The sequence below is a fragment of the Heptranchias perlo genome, chromosome 21, assembly GCF_035084215.1.
Source record: "Heptranchias perlo isolate sHepPer1 chromosome 21, sHepPer1.hap1, whole genome shotgun sequence".
In the NCBI taxonomy this organism is placed as follows: Eukaryota; Metazoa; Chordata; class Chondrichthyes; order Hexanchiformes; family Hexanchidae; genus Heptranchias; species Heptranchias perlo.
Window position 1 is genome coordinate 40380885 of NC_090345.1, and position 19608 is coordinate 40400492.

General features: G+C 44.5%; 1 protein-coding gene and 1 pseudogene across 4 annotated transcripts in view; one reads left to right on the forward strand and one right to left on the reverse strand.

The window, feature by feature from the left end:
• The window catches only part of prkg1b (protein kinase cGMP-dependent 1b), a 609599-nt gene that overhangs the window by 305953 nt on the left and 284038 nt on the right, over positions 1-19608 (forward strand). The window lies entirely within an intron of this gene.
• Positions 15316-16161, reverse strand: LOC137340364 (transmembrane protein 215-like; annotated as a pseudogene).

Sequence of the window (19608 nt, forward strand, 5' to 3'; positions counted from 1 at the left end):
AATATGCTGGCAAATCTATGAATTGAGTGAAAAACATCGAATAATAATCATGGGAGATTTCAACTACCCCCCCCCCCCCCCCCACCAAATAAACTGGCAAGAAGAGGTAGGGAAAGGGGAGAAGGGAATGGAGTTTTTTCAGTGTGTACAGGGCTCCTTTCTTACCCAGTACATAAGAAGCCCAACGAGAGAGGAATCACTGCTGGATCTAGTAATGGGAAACAAACCAGAGCAGATAAAAAAAGTAAGCATCGGGGAACATCTAGGCAACAGTGATCATAACATAATAAGGTTTAAAATAATCATTGAAAAAGACATAAGAAAGACGAAGACCAAAGTAATAGATTGGATGAAACTAATTTTGAGGGAAATTAGAATGGAACTAGGAAAGGTAAAACATTTTGACAGACAAAGAGATAGAACAGCAGTGGGAAATATTTAAAATAGTGATCAATAGAGTTCAGGAGAAATATATTCCTCTCAAAAACAGGAACAAACAATGAAACACCATGGATGAGTGAAGAGATAAGGGTAAAATTGAAACTAAAGATAAAGTCATACTCTAAGTGCATAGATAATAAAGGAAAGGATGACAAAAGGAAATATGAAGAGGTTAGGAAAGAAGTTTTAAAAAAAATTAGGAAAGCAAAGAGGAACTACAAAATTAAATTATCGAGGAACATCAAAAGAAATAGTAAAGTATTCTACAGACACATAAGTAACAAAAGAAAAATCAGGATATGGATAGGGCCACTAAGGGATGCACAAGATAAACAAACAGATAATGACAGCGAAATGGTGGTAATATTGAATCGTTATTTTATCTCAGTATTTATCAGGGAGACTAACAAGGTGGGCAGGACATTAGAAGAGGAAATCAAAAAAGATATAAAGACATTTAAGATAGAAAGGGGGGAGATAATTTCTAAACTAATCAAACTTAGAGAGGATAATACTCATGGTTTACGCATATTAAAAGAAGTTAGGGAAGAGATAGCAGAGGCACTATTACATATATCTAAAAATTCATTAGAAAAGGGAAAAATGCCAGAGGACTGTTGGATAGCTAATGCGATTCCTATATTTAAAAAGGGAGATAGAAAAAGTCCAGGGAATTTTGTTAGCTTAACGTCTATTGTAGGAAAGATAATGGAATCTTTACTCAAAGATGTAATAGGAAAACATCCAGAAAACGAAAATATAATAGAATAGTCAGCACGGATTTCAGTAGGGGAAGTCATGCTTGACCAACCTTATTGAATTCTTTGAAGAAGTAACAGAAAGAATAAGTCATAAATATAAGATAATCACTAATAAATCCAACAGGGAAATCAGGAGAAACTTCTTTACCCAAAGAGTGGTAAGAATTTGGAATGTGCTACCACAAGGAGTAGTTGAGGTTAATAGCATAGATGCATTAAAGGGGAAGCTAGATCAGCACACAAGGGAGAAAGGAATAGAAGGATATGCTGATAGAGTTAGATGAAGTAGGGAGAGAGGAGGCTTGAGTGAAGCATAAACGCCAGCATAGCCAGTTGGGCCGAATGGCCTGTTTCTGCGCTGTAGACTCGATGTAACATTTTTGTCAGTGATGTCTGCAGGAGGGTGTCCCATTACAGAAAGGATATTAAATCCATAGAGAGCATATATCATAGAGTCACTGGGATAATGCCAGGTATGGGAAACTATCGTTATTATGGGAGACTTGAGATACTGGGACTGTTTCCACTGGAAGGCTAAGAGGAGATTTAATAAAGATTTTTAAAATCAGACTTTGATAGAGTGAATAGGGAAAGTCTATATCCTGGGGGCAGGGGGAGGGGTCAAGGACGTGAGGTTTTCAGAAATATAGGGGGATAAAAATGGGATAAGGGCCGTTTTTAGGCATAGGTAGTGTGATGCGCTATTATCCCGCGCCCAGTGACCCCTGCGCAGGCAGGACGCGAGTTTCGGCCAGTCCAAGGACTTACCTGCAATCAGCATTCCATTCTGGGCCTTGCACATGGAATCAATGCAATTTGCACTTTCCACCACCAGGGGGTGCTCAATCTCTTAAAGGGAGGATGTTTCTTAGAAATTTCTTAAAGGTAGCTGGTACCTGTTATTTGCTGAAAATAATAGTCTACTGTCTGAACGGAGATCAGACCTCGCGTAAATCACAGATGCAGGTCCCATCCCTATGTTTACACACTGATGAGTTATGTTAAAACATTGAATAAAGGCTGCACACTACTAAATCCCACATCCTCCAATCTGCACGCCAGGCCTCACCAATCTGTCAATCTGAGTTGGTACCAGGCCTGCGAGAGTGCATGCACCAAGGTTCTCTGCTGATGCACTAGAGAACTTGGTGCAAGAGGTGGACGGAGGGAGGGACATCCTGTATCTGCAGTGGGGGGAGGGGGGGGGGGGAAAGAGGCCCTCCAGACATATATCCAAAAGGCAGTGGGAGGCAATGAGGGACGAAGTCAATGCCAGGTGCACAGCATCATGAACATGGATGCAGTGCAGGAAGAAGTTCAATGCTTTGACATGAGTGGTCAAGGTGAGTGAGGTCAACTGTCAAGTGGCGTCTCCTACCAACTGCACCACCCACTACACCCCCCATCCCCCACATACCAATAAACTCTTTCCATCAGTACTCAACTCTTCCAACCAGATGCTTCCTCTCACCCTCACACATTACCACTGTTTCAAGCCGCCCACCCACAACTCACAGGCCACACACACTGGCAGCTATTCAACCATGACAGGCACATTACCCAGACACACGTCCCACTTTCTTGCAGGAGAATGTGGCGCCTATCAGGAGGCAGCAAGTGGCAGTGGCATTTAGCCCCTCAAGCCTGTTCCACCATTCAGTGAGATCATGGTGGACCTGTGACCTAACTCCATATACCCGCCTTAGCCCCATATCCCTTAATACCGTTGGTTCACAGAAATTTATCAATCTCAGATTTAACATTCATAAATGAGCTAGCATCAACTGCCGTTTTCAGAAGAGCGTTCCAAACGTCTCCCACCCTTTGAGTGTAGGAGCATTTCCTAACTTCACTCCTGCACATCCAGGCTCTAAATGTTTGGTTATGTCTTGGCAGCCAGAAGTAATAATCCAGCCACTAACCTGTAAATCCTGCATGGTCCCTTTAAATAGCGCTTGTGGGAGTCCTCCAGGCACTCTTAGACACGTTCAGATTGTCAGGGTTAAGACTGTGCATTGAGTTGAGCGTTAAGTCCCAAAATGGTGTCTATCACTTTAAATCAGCGTTGCACACTGATTGAAGCCATTTTCTCCCTACTTTACATGATTCCAGCGTTCGTTCTCTGCGCCTGCGCTAACTCCTATACCAAGATGGCGTCCGGCATACGTCATGCTGGAAACGTGCGGGCGCATCCAAGACACCATCTTGGATGTCAGAGAGGCCATGTAGCGCCAAATAAACGGGAGCTACACGGCCCAATTTAGCACTCCTTGTCCCTTTCATTGCCATCTTCAAAAGTTGTCAATTCAAATACAAGTATCCTGTGGGGCTGTTTACAGTTCATGGTTATTTCACAACTGTATTTATGAGGGCAAAAGTCATTTGGAATCCTGGAAATGGCTGACTATCTAATCTACTTATTCACAGTTATGAAGAGATTTGGGGATGTTCTTTTGGGGGACAACAGTCTCCCAACAAGCATAGAGGATGCCAAGCAATATATTGCTAACATTGTCAACACCGTCCCCTCTATTTGGAGGTTCTGTTATGTCCAGGTATCGGACTTTATTGCAATAGACCCACCGACTGGTGTAGTACCTGCTGCTACTCATGAGTTCTATACTCCTGAACATCCCTCTTCTCCTCCTACATTATATGTCAGACGGTGGCCATTACACTCATGCTCACGTGAGAAAATTCCTCCACCAATCACATCTACTGACAGCTATTTGGGTTCATGACCCCACCTACATGATGGCTTAGCTTCCACCTTTCAACAACAACAACAACTTGTATTTATATAGCGCCTTTAACGTAGTAAGACATCCCAAGGTGCTTCGCAGGAGTGTAATCGAACAAAATTTGACACCGAGATATTAGGACAGGCTTGGTCAAAGAGGTAGGTTTAAAGGAGTGTCTTACCGGAGGAGAGAGGTGGAGAGGTGGAGGGGTTTAGGGAGAGAATTCCAGAGCTTAGGGCCTAGACAACTGACGGCACGGTCACCAATGATGGAACGATTAAAATTGGGGATGCGCAAGAGGCCAGAATTGGAGAAGCACAGAGATCTTGGAGGATTGTAGGGCTGGAGGAGGTTACAGAGATAGGGAGGGGCATTTTGAAAACACGGATGAGAATTTTCGATCCACCTCCACAACTACGGAACTGTCCCCTCATGACGTTTTCAAGGCACTAGCAACTTCAGTTGACTAAATTTTCAAAGGCATTTTCAACATCTTGTTTTTGAGGGAAAGGATTGGTCAGAGCTTGGACCATTAACCCATTGCTGTGTTCTCTTGTAGTTCCATCACACTTGAGGTATGTGTGAACAAACAAATATTGGCCCCCAGGATATTGAAAGAATGATTATGAATAGCAAAATCTTGCAATGCCCGGAAGAAATCTTTTGTGTTTCGGTTTGGCGAGGGCGTAGGCGATTGTGAACAAATTGATGAGGAGAAAAACCTTACAGAAGATGTTTCCGCTATGCAGTGTTGCAGTAGATAAAAGCTTTGTTTTCAGTCTGATTATACAGCTGCACTCAGTTCTAGCTTTTGAAAAGTTCAGACAGTTTTCATCTATTGCAGGCTGGATTAGACACAATGCCCCAAGGAGCAAGTCACAGTGCTTTTTTATCTTTCAGGGTAACACCATTTGCCTATTTAAAATTTTAAATTTTAATCTGGCAGCAAGTCTGTTGGCTTCACAAATTGCACATCTCGCACTAGAATGTTAAACAAATGCTGAGAAATAACTTCTAGCAGACTTAATAGCTTCATTGTCATTCCTGACGTTACAGGGTATGTGAACGACAGCCCAGATTTGCAGCCTTTCATGTATTCTAAGATCACTTAGTAAGTAGAAATTGGGCAGGGAGCCTGTACCTCCAATATCACTGAACGATCGACATCATATCACTGAATGATCTACGTTATAATCTCTGAATGATCTACGTCGTATCTCTGAATGATCTATATCATATCTCCAAATGGTCTACGTTATATCACTGAATGATCTACGTTATAATCTCCGAATGCTCTACGTCATATTTCTGAATGATCCACATCATATCTCTGAATGATCTACGTTATAATCTCCGAATGATCCACATCATATCACTGATGTTGGTTGAGGGATAGATATTGCCAGGATACCAGTGAGAATTTCCATGCTATAGTGCCATGGGATCTTTTATGTCCACCTGAGAAGGTGGCACCTCCGACTGTGCAACACTCCCTCAGTACTGCACTGGAGTGTCAGCCTAGATGATGTGCTCAAGTTTCTGGAGTGGGACTTGAACCCACAACCTTCTGACTCAGGCGAAAGTGCTACCGACTGAACCACGGCTGACACCTACGTTGGGTGAGGACACAAACTGACTTGACTGTGATACCTCTTCGGGAGGATTCCTTGGGGGCCAGGAGGATCAGGAAGGAAGCCTCTGTGCCTACCTTCCCTCTCCCTCACCACACTGGCGTATGTCTGGGAAATCCCATCCCCATCACTCACCTTATGCCGGAAACCGTTTCCTTGAGTCCGCAGCGGCATCTGGCTCCCACCCCAATTCCCACTCCCATCCTCCGGCTCCGGGTGGGAGACAGATATGAAAAATTAAAATGAGGTGCGGCCGTTAAAATCGCCCGGGCGTCGCTTCCTTCTTAACATCCGGCTGCTTCGGGTCCCCCACCACAAACCCATCCCGTCCCGCGTTAAAACATGCCTCAGCCATTCTGCAGTATTTGTGCACTACAGGTAGACACTCCCACTCTAAGGACATCACTCCAGGGAGCAATGCAAATCAGTAGTTTCCCGCAGGGGACGTGCTGTTCACAGTGCAAACAGCAACTGGTAGGTACCCAGTGGGTTAGTATTTGAAAATAATTGGCTTGCTGGGTCAGTACAAACTGTCTGACTGGTTGGATTTGTACACGAGCCACCATTGTGTGCCTCTGATCTAATGATTTGATTTTCTGAAAAGGAGAAACAAAATCTACAATGCAACCTTCCTAATCGTCAATGGTTTACAGATTTTCAAACGCTTGCTAATACAGTGTATACTTGTTAATTGTGCAGTGTAAAGTCTGAGAGTAGGTTCTGCACCAATGTATATTTTTAATTGGTTTACATTTTTACAGGGGAAATACCTGGGTGAATCGTAGGATAAAACCATGCTAAAGATTCTTTACCTCTTGCAAATCAGGAGTCAATTATATTTATTTATCAATTATATCATGTTTACTTGTGTGAGAAACCAAAGGGTAATGTCTTGGCGTTTAACAAATTGCTCAGTGATTATTACTGTGTACACACCATGAATCTTGTGCCTTAATTAATGGCTAAGACACCAACACTCAACTAATTAGCTTTTTCTAATTTTCTATAAAGTCCGCTTTGTCTTTTATGTGGTGTAATCTTAGTCTTTATCCTCACTTAGTCTCTTCATCATCTGTTCCTAAGCTCACCCTGTCTCTCCCCCTCTGACTTTTCTCACTCACTCTCACCCTGGCCCATCAATTTTCCCACCTACAGTCACCCCGTCAACGTTGGCCTTACACAAGGCATCTTGGCCTCTGAGGTCCTGATCATCAACAAGGTCATGTCTGACTATTTTCTCATCTCCTTTCCACCTACTCCTTCATTGTATACCTTGAGCCTTCTACCCTCACTGTCCATTCCTGGATAAAACAACAGCTCTACCTCTCTACTTTCAACTCTGATTATATGGCACCAATTCCTGGATGATCCACAACTCTCTTGAACTCAACATTAGAAAAACAGAAACAATTCTGTTGAGTCCCTGCCAGGAAGATTGCACCTCAGGTACCAATTCCATCTCTTTCCTCACCTGGTCACTCCAACTGAATCTATAGGTGCGCAACCTCAGTGTCCTGTTGAACCCACAGCTAAGCTTCAAAGATTAACATCTGATATATTACCAAGACTGCTTAGTTCCATCTCAAGAACACATCTGAGCTCCTACCTAACTCCTTCTGTATTTGAAACCCTCCTCCATGTCTTCATCAAATCATTGCTTGATTTTTCCAATATTGTCCAACTTCAACCCACACAAACTCCAACTCAGCCAGAATTCTGCAGCCCATATCTTATCTCTTACGGTGTTCTGCACATTCATCAACATTGCCCCTCATTCAGCTTTAAAATCCTCATCTTCAAATCCCTCCGTGACATCACTGCATTCTACCTCCAAAATCTTCTCTAGCTCTACTTCCTGGCAAGCACATTCTGCTCATCTGATTCTAATCCAAGGTACGTTCCCAATCCCTCTGCTCCACCAACATGCTCCCGAATTTCCTTGCTTAACCCTTTTTACCTCCCTCTCTTCAAAAGCTTCTTCAAAACCTACCTCTTTGTCTATACCTTTAGCCAGCTCCCTTAATTTTTGCTCCGTGATCACTGTCCCCCTGGGACAGTTCGTGGAAGGCGCTATGAAAGTTGTCACTTTTAATTACTTGTAAAACTTATTATATGCACAACTTTCAGATGAGACGTTACACCAAGGCCCCATCTGTCCTTCTCAGGTGGGCATAAAAGACTATTTCGAAGAAGAGCAGGGAAGTTCTCCCTGGTGTCCTGGGCTAATATTTATCCCTCAACCAACAGCACTAAAACGGATTATCTGGTCATTTACACATTGCTGTGTTAAAATTGGTTGCCGTGTTTCCTACATTACAACAGTGACTACACTTCAAAAGTACCTGATTGGCTGGAAGGCATTTTGGGACATCCTGGGGTTGTGAAAGGTGCTATATAAATGCAAGTTCTTCCTACTTTCTTCTAGTTATTTTGCATCAGAGTGTTACACAATAATTAAGATGGCAGTATATCAATTTTACCGAAAGCGCTGAAGACAGTTAAATTATCGGGGCCCACCATGCAGGCTATTATGTTTGAGATTTATGAGGGGAGATTTTCCTGGGTCTGCGGAAATTTGGAGGGGTTGCTTTACAGTGTGCTCTGATTTTCTGATATTCCCTGTGCCCGACTGACCCAGTGTGCCTGGGTGTAAATCCAGGAAAATTTCAGCCCATACACAGGAGTGATGCTGCAAGAACAAAATATTGATAACTTTGAGGAGTATTACATTACAAAAATATATTTTTCTTGCTCTTATTTTACTGCATTTCCTATTGGAGTTTGGCCGGCTGTCTGATGCAACTCCGACAGGAAATTCTCTGGGAGCTATTCCGTTGGATCCCTCCTGCCCTCTTCCAGGATTTTCCTGACTGGAAACATGCAATACATCCGCCCAAAAATGGGGTGAACCTATTGTAATGGTGTGCAAATGATGTGAACACTTCATTCAACGTATTTTACATCATTTGTGCCCGGTAAGGCTGGGCATTAGGGACACGTGAGTTCCTGGCGCCCAGGGTTGCCCAAACGGAAGGGAGTGGGGGATTTAAAAATGGAAGGGCTGTGTTAGCCAGAGCCTGGAAAATTGCTGCGCTCAGGTGCTGGTGGAAATCCCACCCTGGATGTGCCAGGATTCTGCTAAAGAGGAAAATCCTAGGCGTAATATCGAGGCAAGAGACTTTCAGTAGATATTCTACTGGAGTGCATGATCTGAGGGTTGAAAGCAGTCCTGGTGATTTTATTGCATAAATGCCTGGCTCTGCCTGCGACGTTCCAATATACTGTGTCAGTGGGTGAGGTCCCCCATCGCCAATGCATACACCGAAAATCGGCCTTTGGAACTTTTTCAGATGAGGCAAAGAGAAATATACTTGAAAAGGAAAAATCTGCAGGGCTATGGGACTAATTGGACAGCTCTTTCAAAGAGCCAGCACAGGCACGATGGGCTGAATGGCCTCCTTCTGTGCTGTATGATTCTATGAACGCTCCTGAAAACAAACAAACTGGCTGTATAACTGATCAATAGTGGAGGGAGGAGATCGGAGTGATCGGATTATGCATTTTTATAATAACTTCAACACCAGTGACTTCTATCCTTCCGTGTGATTTCCCAAGTTTAAAAAATGTTTTTTCCGACCACAATCTGTGATTGAATTCAGAATATTAGTTCATTTCTGAGATTTGAAGCATATCAGGGACTGATTCTTGATAATTAGTTTTCTTGTCTGGTTTTGATCTTACTGCCTGAACAAAGATAGAAAATATGGTCGCTATTTGGTGAGCCTGCACTCAGTGGTAGCACTCTGTGTCAGAAGGTCATGGGTTCAAGCCCGAATCCAGAAACTTGAGCACAATATCTAGGCTCACACTTCAGTACAATATTGAAGGAGTGCTGCACTGTCGGAGGTGCTGCCTTTCGAATGAGACATTAAACCAAGGCCCCATCTGCCACCTCAGTCGGACATAAAAGACCTCATGGCACTATTGTTCTCCTAGAGTCCTGGGCAATATTTATCCCTCAACCAACACCAGCAAACAAATTATCTAGTCATAAATTTCATTGCTGTTTGTGGGACCTTGCTGTGTGCAAATTGGCTGCTGCATTTCCATACACTTCAAATGTACTTGATTGGCTGTAAATTGCTTTGGGTTGTCCTGAGGTTGTGAAAGGCGGTTAAAAAAATGGAAGTTCTTTTAGTTTTTCGATTTGAGTTTTGTAAATTACTTTTCTTTAGTCTCCTGATTTCTAAATGGCTTTAACAAACCAAAGGAAATCTTTTGAGGCTAAGATCCCAGCGATGTTTTTCCATATTATTTTGGGGGCTTTTGCCATATTTCACAATGGGGATTTGCTACACTCCATATCGGTTGGTTAAAATATGGCAGTTTGTGTGTTGCTAAATAGTATTAGTACCACAGGGTACGAGCTCTCTTTCCTGTATCAGTGCAAATATAAAACATTCTGCATCTAACATGTTGAATTATCTAATCATTGTGCAAGATGATGACTGTATAGACAGAGCTCTAATTTCTCTAAGAATTATTGGTAGTACATGTGGTAACTGTACATTAAGGAAGAGAAAGTTAATGAGTTGCATTGAAGTACAATACATTAATGGCCTAGAAATCGCTTAAAAAAGAACAGGGAGCTCCACAGCGCTCACCTTTTTTAGTGGTGAAATCGAGGAGCAAGTTCCGGCGTTCGCACATGCGCAGTGAAACGCGGAAATCTGGAAGTTGCTCCTCTTAGTTCGCCGGCAATATGGCAGCTTCGAATTAAAGGGATATCGCCGGCTGGAATCAATGGAATCAACGGACCAGCAACAACTTGCTCTTCTGCCCAGCTGGGAAGTAACTAATATCGGCACAAAAACAGGTGCGCTTAAAAATACCAGGTCTAAACTGAGGTTTAACAGTGCGTAACTCTTAATGATTGCCAAACAACTAAAAATTAACTTTTAAAAATGTGGAGTCTTGTTACTCCTTACTTTAATAGTTTTTGGTCATTAAAAACATTTTATTTTTAAAAATTAAAAAATGTTTTTTTTACTTTCCCCTTCTGTCTCTTTTATTTAATTTGATTATTTCTTGCCCTCCCTTTTTTTTGCTGTCTATAACTGTTTTTACAAATGATTTTAGTGTTGTATCTTTCACTTCCTGGATTTTACATTCTAGCCTGCAGAAACTCTTCGCAGCGTGTCGAAAATGCTGCAATCTGATTGGTCGAGGGGAGAGATCACTCCTCTCGCTTCTCCCATGGGTCCTAGCTTCACTGGAATTAACGCTGGGCTCTTCTCCGCTTCCTATTGGAGGAAGTGCACCCAGTAAATTAGTGGGTTAGCATAAACCTGTGGAGTGGCGAGCACTGTTGGTTCACTGAGCAATTTCTGGGCCATTAACATCAGCATCAAAAATTCCTCCTGGAGTAAAATAGTGTCATGCACAGATCTAGTATTGAAGCCCATTTTCCATGTTACTTGCTTGTTAAGAAGCAATTAATGGGAAATGTGCAAACCTTAGACATATTTGCTACTTTGTCTTCATTGTTTTCTCAAATTGTATCGATTACCTCAATTTCAATCTGGAGTTGAAGCAGCTGAAGGAACAGACAGAGTTTGCATTGTCGAATGGTTATTGGCAACAAGAGACTTTAAGCTACATCGAGTCTATTGTTGGATATGGAGGAGGAGCAAGGACAGCAGGGAAGGTTTATAGACATAGGAGGTGGATCTTCAGACCTTGCAAGTACTTGAGGTACCAATTGTGCCACTTCCATCTCAGCCACTCAATAAAAACCAGTGTAGGAGGAGATGGTGCTTCAGCAAAGGTGTAGGGCCAGAGATTTTGGGGGAGGTATTCATGGGGTGAATCTGGGAAGTGAGGGAATCTTCCACTGACCCCATGGAGGCACCCTGACCCCAGCCCATAACCATGGGGTCAGCGACATTGTCATGTTGCTGGTAGGTGCTCGTCACCAATGATTCGCTTGCTACAGCGTTAGTGGGGCCAATGAGGATGTCAGAATTGTAAACCCCTAGTTCCTGTTTCTGCCAGTTTTGGTAATGCAATTGGTGCAGCTGTACGATTAATTGCATTGATGAAACCAACCTTTTAAATTTTAAATGCCCCTCCCAGGGCCTCAGAAAGATTAAACACCAGAGACGCACAGGTGCACCTGTGCCCAGCATTGCTAGGACATAAATGGCAGGTATTAATTGCCTATCTGGTAGGTACGCTTCCAATGACCTGAAACCAGCAGCAATCATGGAACGTGGAGCATCACACCAGGCCAAGATCAGGAGGTGCTTTCCTGAGAGATATGGCTTCTGTATTCTCATCCTGTATGTCTGAGCTCTGCTCTGAGGAAGCTATTCATGGTGCTCTTGGCTCCGTTGTAGCCCACAGAGTAGTCAACTCTTGGCACTGAAGCGTCTCCTGTACTGACGCAAGAGACTTGCTCACCTACTCTTACTTATATAGGAATGTGTTTCATGGGTAAACCTGTGAGGACGTAATCACAAAGTGACTCAGCAGGGTCTCTAGCCATGCTTGACCTTCTCTCAGCAGCAGCCAATCCATTGGTCTCAACCCCCCCTCTGGCTCTTCCTCACCTGTGCCTAAAGACTACCACTGAAACTCACAACGACCCTCCAAGATGTACGTCACTGGGCGTGTGTCTGACTTGAGTGATGTGGATAACTCACTTTGCAGACCTTGGGGCCCGATATTACCATGGCGGTGGGTTCGCAGCGGGGGTGGGGGGGCGATTGGGAGCGTGGGTAACGCGCCCAGTGAAATCAGTCTGCCCAGAACGCAATTGCAGGCCAATTGGATCCACTTACCACGGCGGGCGGACTGCGCATGCGCAGTAAGGTCTGTCAGCTGGAGGAGCCCTATTTAAAGGGGCAGTCCTCCACTGACTGATGCTGCAAGAAATAGGAAAAATTACAGCATGGAGCAGCCCAGGGGGAAGGCTGCTCCCAGGTTTAATGATGCCTCACTCCAGGTATCATTGGATGGGGTGAGGAGGAGGGGGAGGACAGAGATCTTCCCCCCCCCCCCTGGCGGGCGAGAGGAAGCGGCCTGCCTCTGCCACCAAGAAGGCCTGGCTTGAGGTGGCAGAGGAGGTCACCTGCACCACCAACATATCGCCCACCTGCATACAGTGCAGGAGGCGCTGCAATGATCAAAGTAGGTCAGCCGAAGTGAGTACACTTGCTCATTCCCCTACACTCCGTCTGCCACATCACCGCCCCCACCCCACATCTCCTTCTGCACTGCCAACACTACTCTGTCACATCACCCCTCACACCCACTCAAAGCTCATCCTCATCTTACCTGCACTTACTCACCTCGCCAGTACTCAAACCCGCCACTACCACTCAACCCAATCCTCATACAATCTCATGGCTCTATCTCATATTCACCCATCTCATGCATCTCTTTCACAATCAGCCTCACTCAACCTGCCACTACCTGTGCTGCAGCCACAGGGCATGCATCACATATGTGCAGTAGGCAGCGTAAGGCAAATGTGTTGTGAGCATGAAGGGGGTGCACAAGGGTGTTTGAGGGTTTGTCATGGTTTTTACTTATATTTAATTTCTGAGCAACTCACATTACATATTATATTGTCACCACTACTGCCATGTTTTTGCGAATCTTGTCTGGTTTGTGCAATAATGCCCTTTCCTGAGGATCACAATGAAGACCCACAACTGATGCCACCCATTGTGTCACTGCAGAGTGGGTGTAGGTGTATTTGTAGGGCTTTTTTGTGCAGACGACTGAGAGACGTCGGCGATGTCCCCGGTGGCACCCTGGAAGAATGTGGAGGAGAAGTTGTTGAGGGCAGTGGTGACTTTGAGAGCGACAGGTAAGAAGATGGTGCTCGGGCCAGCCGGGGGCAGCTCGGCATGAAGGAGGCTGCAGATGTCCACGACTACAGGTCGAGTGACTCTGAGCCTCCATGTGCACTGCTGCTCAGAGAGGTCCAGGAAGCTGAGCCTCGGTCTGTGGACCCTGTGGCGAGGGTAGTGCCCTCTGCGACGCATCTCTCTCTGCGGTTGCCCTCCCTCCTGCTGTGCAGGTGGATGTGTCACAGCACTGTGTTGTGGAGCTCCACGTGTCAGAGGTGGACGGCATGGCCGGCGAGGCTGGTGCTGCTGTTCGCCCTCCGAGGAGGTCATGACTGCAGCTACGGCGGCCCCCATCCAGAAGATGTACATCTGAGGGGGTCCGCAAGGTAGGTACATGTGTCTGGACACCAGGGTAAGTGTGAAAGTTGGTGAATTTTATTGTTAGGAGGAGGGTGGGGGAGGCCAAACTTTGTCCAAAGTGACAGAGTGGCCTCCTGCAATGAGCGAGGGTCTCCCCCCACAACCTGTCAAATGGACCTTTGCAGCTGCCACAGGCTGATGGCTGCAACATGTCCATTTGAACTGGGAGTGTTTCCCCCAGTACAGGAAACAGTCCCAGTTGTTTGTAAAATCCCAACCCTCCTAAAATATCTCGTTAATCAGGTCTGTAAACGACCTGAAATACCAAAATAAATACTTTAATGTCAGCGCATCTGTGGGAAACCCGGAAGTGGTCGGGTTGAAACTGGGCTCCTGACCCGCCCCGGGAATCCCCGATTTTCGGAGCCCCCCGCCAGGAACGCACCCGATCGCGGGTGCTAAAATCGACCCCCTTATTTCTGCAAGAAGAAACGAAAAACGTGATTGGCAACGAGGCATTTGAAAGCATTTAGTTGTTACAATAACAGTATAAGCTACATTTGCGTGAGGAGCAGACACGTGATTCACATGGCATTCATTGGTGCACTAAATGTATGTGATTCACTTTGCACAAATCTTTGAATGTTAGGATCCACATAAGCGCCTGTCCCTGCATTGCCTCCTACCCAATGATCTCCATTGTGATGTTCTTATAAGGGGTGAGGAGTTTGCAACTCTACATCAATTCTGTTGTTGCTTTTCAAAAGCTGCCTTATTTTTGCAATGACAGTACACATTGCACGAGGTAAAATCTCACAGAGTAAAGTGAAGGTTGCAGCACATTTTATATATTGCTGGGCATTGAGAAATTGCAAAATGTAACAACTTGCTCGCTGCAGATCCTGATTTAGACTCCTTTCAAGTAGAGAATAAACTGCCTCAATTGCAATTTTTACTCAAACAATTGACTGCAACTGTTTACTGAAACTCGTCATTAAACAAAAGCTGACATCTATATCTCCTTGAATTGCCATTAACATCAATGTGAGACAACCCGTATTAGGCTATGTAACATAATTGCAAAATATGGTTGTCCTTCAGACCTATTTCCGACATTAGCACAGTGATTGCACTTCTAAAGTACTTCATTGGCTTTATTGCGCTTTTGGATGTCCTGAGGTCATGAAAGGCGCTATATAAATGCAAGTTCTTTCTTTCTTTTCTATATATTGTTAGGCAAGGTAACTGTGACTGAGACCATATATAGTAGCGTAAGTAACTGACGGTCACCTTGGCCTGGAATTTCCTGAAAACTTGTGCTATAGCAACAGCGCATCTACAGCGTTTGCCATTATAATGGAGAAAAATTTCCATAAAAATATGGTGTAAGTGACTCACGCCATTGTGTGTGCCACCCCAAAATTTCATGGGACCTTCTGTGCCACTCCGCCATTACCCTCGCCGAGACGGTGGGAATTTAATTATCGTAGCTCCGCGCTCACAGCTATAAAATCAATGGCGATCACGAACATGCCGGGTTAACGCTGCTTTGATTGTCGCTGATACTTAGACTAAACCAGGATGACGCTGGTGACCTACAGGAAAAGAACCTCAACAAGCTCAAAGAGGCACTGCCTTAGTAAGTGTTAAACTAACTTTATGGCAATATCGATTGGTAAATTATCAATGAAAGGCTGATTACTATCAGAGGTAATACAGTAAACTTTGGATTGAAATTGTCGAGGCTCTCTGGGACTGGTAATAAATGTGACACAGGACTTTCCTCTCTCCCCACCACCCCCCCTCGCCCTCAACAACAAATTTGCCTAACACTCTTTTGGTAGCAGCAGTAACATCTACTGTAGGGCACACTTTCCTGGATAGAATAGACACCAGTGTAGAAAGCGATGTTCTTGTTGGAACAGAGTTGGTTGACCACCCTGCAGTTGAAGACACTGGCCGGATAGTAGTCTCCAGGTATCTCCTGGCTGCTTCCTGGTCGCTTTTCCTGATCAGACTCTTGGTGGGTCCTCCATCCTCGACTTCATTAGTCTAGACTCTGGTGGAGATCTTGGACACATCCTGGCAGCTCCCTTTGTTGTTCAGATCATCCAGAAATTCGTCCTCCGCGTCTTCCCTGGTAGAGCAGCAGCGGGTCCATTGGCATGGAGGTCCCTTGCCACACCCGTCAGCCAGGACGATGGCAGCGACGCCTGGCAAGTAGACGGCAGGCCCGATGGCTATCGGAATGATGTCCCTCTGACTCTCCTCTAACTCCAGATACCGTGAACATAAAACCAAACACCAAGAAGACACTGACCAGGGCCACCACTAGCCCGGTCCTAGGGTTGATGTTGTTGGGTCCCATTGTGAGTTCTTAGATCAGTAATTAACTATTCAGGTGGCTGAAAACTGAGAAGACTTGAGAAGAGTATTCGAGTAATTACAAACCCTTCCCATATTTACGCGGGTATCAGGGAGCTCAGTCACTGTGTGTTATCTGCAGTTGTACCTGGTTAAAGGGGGCAAAGGAGGAAAGAGCAGAAAGGGCTGATTTTAACTCAGGCCTAGAATCGAGGGCACGGGGGCTGAAGCGGGCTGCAAACAATCCGGCCTCCCGGAACCAGAATCCAGTGGGAATTATGTAACCGCCGACGGACGGGAGTCCAAATTGATGGGTGGATCAAGCTGTGCCTGGGAACCGACTGAAACAGTCCCTGGCAAGGTAAGTAACAATATAGAGTGGCGGGGGGGCGTTGTTGGTGGAGGGGAGGGTTGGCAAGTCTGTGATTGGTGCCTGGGGCAGGGGAGGCCCAAGATATCCTTGTGGGGTCTGGAGGAACACTCCTGCTTCTCCTAGCCCTGTAGGGAAACCTTTTTAAAAATTAGAAAATAAAACACTAACCTGGGCCTCCTGTGGCCTGGTTCCTGTTGCCGTTCAGCTTTTGCTGGTGGATTGGAGACTGTGCAGTCCTTAGTCGGGCCCGGGGTTAAAATGGCATGGACGCTCCAATGACGTCATTTAAATTAGGCCCTTACTCCTCTGGGGTGAGTGGCCTTTGTGTGCCTGAACTCAGGCAAGTAAAAACAGTGGAGGGCGGGACGTTGCGCCTCCTCTATCCTCCATCTTAACCCCTCTGCCCACATTATTAGCGGGGGGCGGGGGGCGGGGGGGGGAAGACAGTGGTTAAATTCAGCCCTGAAGTGTTAATCAGCATGAAATTGTAGTGATAAGCTAAGAGGACATTCTGACTGCTCCATTATCACGACATATATCATTGTGCGTTTTTGTACAACATGTATGAACATATTGAAATAACATGTTGGACCAATCATAGACTATATGATTAGTATGGCTCGTACCCCTCCAACTTCTAAGAACTTAAGAACATAAGAAATAGGAGCAGGAGTAGGCCATACAGCCCCTCAAGTCTGCTCCGTCATTCAATAAGGTTATGGCTGACCTTTGGCTTCAACGCCTCAATCCCCTTATCTCTTGATTCCCCTAGAATCCAAAAATCTATCTATCTCAGCCCTGAATATACTCAACGACTGAGCATCTACAGCCCTCTGGGGTAGAGAATTCCAAAGATTCACAACCCTCTGAGTGAAGAAATTCCTCCTCATCTCAGTCCTAAATGGCCGACCCCTTATCCTGAGACTATGCTCCCTAGTTCTAGACTCTCCAGCCAGGGGAAACAACCTCTCAGCATCTACCCTGTCAAGCCCTCTCAGAATCTTATATGTTTCAATGAGATCACCTCTCATTCTTCTGAACTCCAGAGAATATAGGCCCATTCTACTCAATCTGTCCTCACAGGACAACCCTCTCATCCCAGGATGAGTTCCCACACCTCTCAATAACTTCTTTATTGCTTCCTAGCATGTTATGAATTTTGTCTGGTCATGTAGTCCACAACCTGTTGCACTCTGCCTTCTTGTCATGTCCCAATTTTGCAGTAGAGATTCAGTCTGAATGATTCGGTCTGTAGAAACTCCTTTCTGCGATACATTCTCTTTCTCATCGTGACGTAAATAATGTGATTTGTTTAACCCTGCTATTTTTACTTCTGCCATCTTACTTGTTAATATTTCTCTGTGTCTGAACTATTTTTTCACATATCACAATACTACTTTCCAACAGGTTCTGTGCTGCTACTTTATAATCATATTCACAACTTACCTTTGTGGTGTTTAAATTGTGTAACTGATTTCAAGATAGTTGAGATGAAGTTATCTCTTTCAGTGACATATGCCCAATTCTGGTTGCCTCCTTAGCATGTTTTAGCACTATTCCACCCCATTAAAAATCTCAGTGCGACGCTCTGTTACAGAGGTTACCAGTACGAGCATGGGCTGCTCAGTAAAGTGAACTTGTCACGGTTTTCATGGATATTGTCCACAAATACTGCATTGATTATAGCTGCATTAATGAACTTCTCCACGTTCATACCAGCAACATGGCTTGAGAAGACTCAATGGATTATTATTCTAAGTATCTTGTAATTTCTGCTATTTTTCTTATTATTACTAATGAAATTGCGTTGTCAAAGCATCTGTTTGAAAATTGTGCAACCTCGCGATGTCGTTAATGAATTGAAGTTATGATGAAAATCAGACATTTCTCCAGTTTTTCAATAAAGCACAAAAATCTGGGAATAATATATATAGTATTTAGGTTAGCAACATCAGGAATATTTATTGGGCCGGCCATTCACTTTAACTCTGTGATTGTTTTCATGTCAGTTTTCAACTCAAAATGCTTTATTCTCGTTGTTAGAATTTATTTTTTAGAATTGATTCGGACTGTTACAGTTTCCACAACTGGCACAATTCATGCAACTGGTTCTAGCTAACCTGCAGCATCCAAAACCTTTTGAACCTTCTGGGAACCTCAATTGAAATGTTTAAGGTTCTCTCCAGCATTTTCCGAAATCCACTATAAATTTCACTTGTCAGTGTTATCTGGTTCTTAAATCATCAAATATCTTGTGACGTTAGATGTAGGAAGCAGCATCAGATATTTCCCCAGCTCTGTGAGAATTATAGTATTCTGGCTTTGATTAACATCCAGATTAATAAGGTACTGCTCTCATACCAGACTTGTGTTGTGTTGTATAGAAATAAGCCCCTCAGAATTGATCAGAATCTTCTCTGCTACTACCGAATCAGACATAAGTTATTGTGCAAATTAATCCTTATTCACATAAAATTGTCCACAAATAATCCTGTCAAACTGTAAGAGGTTTTATTCCGGATATCTTATCGAGGTATTATTTTAATTTCAAAATTAATCTCTCCTTTAACATTTCCATTTACTCCATGGGCTCAATTTTGAAATGGTGGCGGGTTGGCAGCGGGGTGGGTGAAGGTGCAGGTGGCAAACCCGAATAAAAAAAACTTACCGTTTCCGACACGATCGCAATGTAATTCACAGTGATTAAAGTTGTTTCTGGGTTTTGCACCTGGCAGCCAGCCTGATTGACAGGCTGGCTGCCGACAGGAGTTGCAACGCTGAGGTGGGCGGGAGAGAAAGAGAGAGAGTGAGATGTCATCCAGCGCTGGAATGGAAGATCAGTGTGGGGGGAGAGTGGAAGATCGGAGGGGAGAGGGGAGAATCGGGGTGGGGCATCGGGGGGGGGGGTGGCGGTGGCGGTGAAGAGGGGGAGATCGGAGAGGAGGTTTCACCAGGTGTGAATCAGAAGCCATGGGAAAGCCACCCAGGTAAGTTAAAAATCGTTCCAACTACCTAATATGTCACAAGTACAGTGTCTTACATTTGGCTCTTTACCTATCATCCCGCCGGCTTTAATTG